The following is a 4,073-nucleotide window of genomic DNA, read 5'->3' on the forward strand; positions in this document are numbered from 1 at the left end:
AGGTGTACGGAGTGGAGCCGTGTGTGTACGAGGTGTACGGAGCTGAGCCGTGTGTGTACGAGGTGTGCGGAGTGGAGCCGTGTGTGTACGAGGTGTACGGAGCTGAGCCGTGTGTGTACGAGGTGTACGGAGCGGAGCCCTGTGTGTACGAGGTGTACGGAGCGGAGCCCTGTGTGTACGAGGTGTACGGAGTGGAGCCGTGTGTGTACGAGGTGTACGGAGCTGAGCCGTGTGTGTACGAGGTGTGCGGAGTGGAGCCGTGTGTGTACGAGGTGTACGGAGCTGAGCCGTGTGTGTACGAGGTGTAAGGAGCAGAGCCGTGTGTGTACGAGGTGTACGGAGAGGAGCCGTGTGTGTACGAGGTGTACGGAGAGGAGCCGTGTGTGTACAAGGTGTACGGAGCGGAGCCGTGTGTGTACGAGGTGTACGGAGCGGAGCCCTGTGTGTACGAGGTGTACGGAGCGGAGCCGTGTGTGTGTACGAGGTGTACAGAGCGGAGCCGCATGTGTACGAGGTGTATGGAGCGGAGCCGCGTGTGTACGAGGTGTACGGAGCGGAGCCGCGTGTGTACGAGGTGTACGGAGAGGAGCCGTGTGTGTACGAGGTGTACGGAGCGGAGCCGCGTGTGTACGAGGTGTACGGAGCAGAGCCTCGTGTGTACGAGGTTTACGGAGCGGAGCCGCGTGTATACGAGGTGTGCGGAGAGTAGCCGTGTGTGTACGAGGTGTACGGAGCGAAGCCGTGTGTGTATGAGGTGTACGGAGCGGAGCCCTGTGTGTACGAGGTGTACGGAGCGGAGCCGTGTGTGTACGAGGTGTACGGAGCTGAGCCGTGTGTGTACGAGGTGTGCGGAGTGGAGCCGTGTGTGTACGAGGTGTACGGAGCGGAGCCGCGTGTGTACGAGGTTTACGGAGCGGAGCCGCGTGTATACGAGGTGTGCAGAGAGGAGCCGTGTGTGTACGAGGTGTACGGAGCGGAGCCGTGTGTGTATGAGGTGTACGGAGCGGAGCCCTGTGTGTACGAGGTGTACGGAGCGGAGCCGTGTGTGTACGAGGTGTACGGAGCTGAGCCGTGTGTGTACGAGGTGTGCGGAGTGGAGCCGTGTGTGTACGAGGTGTACGGAGCTGAGCCGTGTGTGTACGAGGTGTAAGGAGCAGAGCCGTGTGTGTACGAGGTGTACGGAGAGGAGCCGTGTGTGTACGAGGTGTACGGAGAGGAGCCGTGTGTGTACAAGGTGTACGGAGCGGAGCCGTGTGTGTACGAGGTGTACGGAGCGGAGACGTGTGTGTACGGGGTGTACGGAGCGGAGCCGTGTGTGTGCGAGGTGTATGGAGCGGAGCCGTGTGTACGGGGTGTACGGAATGGAGCCGTGTGTACGGGGTGTGCGAGGTGTACGGAGCGGTGCCGTGTGTGTACGAGGTGTATGGAGCGGAGCCGTGTGTACGGGGTGTACGGAGCGGAGCCGTGTGTGTGCGAGGTGCACGGAGCAGAGCCGTGTGTGTACGAGGTGCACGGAGCTGAGCCATGTGTGTATGAGGTATACAGAGCGGCGCCATGTGTGTATGAGGTGTACGGAGCAGAGCCGTGTGTGTACGAGGCGTACGGAGCGGAGCTGTGTGAGTGTGTACAAGGTGTACGGAGCGGAGCCGCTTTTCTGTGGACCCCTCTGTATACCCCCATCTTTAGTCACAGACCCCTCTGTATACACCCGTATACACCCAGCTTCAGTCACAGACCCCTCTGTGTATGCTGTATCGGTCGCAGACCCCTCAGTGTGCTCTTTATACACCCGTATACCCCCAGCTTCGGTCGCAGACTCCTCAGTGTGCTCTGTATACACCCGTATACCCCCAGCTTCAGTCGCAGACCCCGCGTCTCACACTGTACACACCTGTATACCCCCAGCTTCAGTCTCAGACCCCTGTGTGTATGCTGTATACACCCGTATACCCCCAGCTTCAGTCGCAGACGCCTATGTGTACGCTGTATACACCCGTATACACCAATGTTCGGTCGCAGACCCCTCTGTGTACTCTGTATACACTTGTAAGCCCCCAGCTTCGGTCGCAGACCCCTCTGTGTATGCTGTATACACCCGTATACCCACAGCTTCAGTCTCAGACCCAGTGTCTCTCACACTGTATATATCCGTATACCCCTAGCTTCGGTCACAGACCCCTCTGTGTACACTGTATACACCCGTATACCCCCAGCTTCAGTCGCAGACCCCTCTGTGTACTCTGTATACACCCATATACCCCCAGCTTCGGTCTCAGACCCCTCAGTGTACGCTGTATACACCTGTATACCCCCAGCTTCGGGCGCAGACCCCTGTGTACGCTGTATACACCTGTATTCCCCCAGCTTCGGTCGCAGACTCCTCAGTGTGCTCTTTATACACCCGTACACCCCCAGCTTCGGTTGCAGACGCCTCTATGTATGCTGTATACACCCGTATACCCACAGCTTCAGTCACAAAACCCCTCAGTGTATGCTGTATACACCCATATACCCCCAGCTTCAGTCTCAGACCCCTGTGTGTATGCTGTATTATTATTATTATTTATTTATATAGCACCATTGGTTCCATGGTGCTGTACATGAGAAGGGGTTACATACAAATTACAGATATCACTTACAGTAAACAAACTAACAATGACAGACTGATACAGAGGGGAGAGAGGACCCTGCCCTTTCGGTCTGATATGCTACAGGATGGTGGGGAAGGAGACAGTAGGTTGGTGGGTTGCAGCGGTTCCAGTGTTGGTTGAGGTGATATCGCCGGTAGTGGTGAGAGAGAAGGAGGTAGCGGGGTCATTGCAGGCTGTAGGCTTTCTTGAAGAGGTGGGTTTTCAGGTTCCATCAGAAGGATCCAAATGTGGTTGATAGTCGGACTTGTTGGGGCAAAGAATTCCAGAGAATAGGGGCTATTCGGGAGAAGTCTTGGAGGGTATACACCCGTATACCCCCAGCTTCAGTCACAGACCCCTCTGTGTACGCTGTATACACCCGTATACCCCCAGCTTCAGTCGTAGACCCCTCTCTGTACTCTGTACACACCCGTATACCCCCAACTTCAGTCGCAGACCACTCTGTGTACACTGTATACACCCGTATACCCCCAGCTTCGGTCACAGACCCTTGTGTTCACTGTATACACCTGTATATCTCCAATTATGGTCGCAGACCACTGTGTACAATGTATACACCCAGATTCGGTCACAGACCTCTCAGTGTATGCTGTATGCACCTGTATACCCCCAGCTTTGGTCACAGACCCCCCTGTGTATGATGTATACACCCGTATACCCCCAGCTTCGGTCATAGACCCCTCTGTGTATGCTGTATACACCCGTATATCCCCAGCTTCGGTAGCAGACCCCTGTGTACACTATATACACCTGTATACCCCCAGCTTTGGTCACAGACCCCTGTGTACACTGTATACACCTGTATACCCCCAGGTTCGGTCGCAGAACCCTGTGTACTCTGTATACACCCGTATACCCCCAGCTTCGGTCGTAGACCCCTGTGTACACTGTATATACCCATATACCCCCAGCTTCGGTCACAGACCCTGCATCTCTCACACTATAGAACTGATGCCGGACACACACGGTAAAACTGTGGTCGTCGGTCTTCTCATCTCTCGCACTTATGCTGATAAAATAAGATGGAATCAGACGAACCCTCCTACAAAACATGAGAACAAAGTCATTACTACAGGACTGTGTGAAAAAGGGATTTATTCTACAAGAAACGCTGGGGCCACAAATGAGAATAACATAATGTCGTTCATCTTCTCTTTCACCACAGATATTGACAATGAGGGCGACTTCCACTTTTCCGCAATGTGGATTTTAGTGGCCATACATAAGTAGTTTACTAGCTTCTGAAAGCTTTTTGGAAGCCGGGAAGGCCTGGTTCCCAGTAAAAGGGTAGAAGATTCCAGATCAACTGGTCAACCATACATCTGTGCTATCAGACGCTTCACCTTCTCCCAAAGCCCAGAAACCACCATACAAGACCATCAAATATGTCTCATGTCACCAGATATTCCACAGCCAATAAAA

The sequence above is a fragment of the Dendrobates tinctorius genome, unplaced genomic scaffold, assembly GCF_039654945.1.
Source record: "Dendrobates tinctorius isolate UK_male_01 unplaced genomic scaffold, ASM3965494v1 ptg000017l, whole genome shotgun sequence".
In the NCBI taxonomy this organism is placed as follows: Eukaryota; Metazoa; Chordata; class Amphibia; order Anura; family Dendrobatidae; genus Dendrobates; species Dendrobates tinctorius.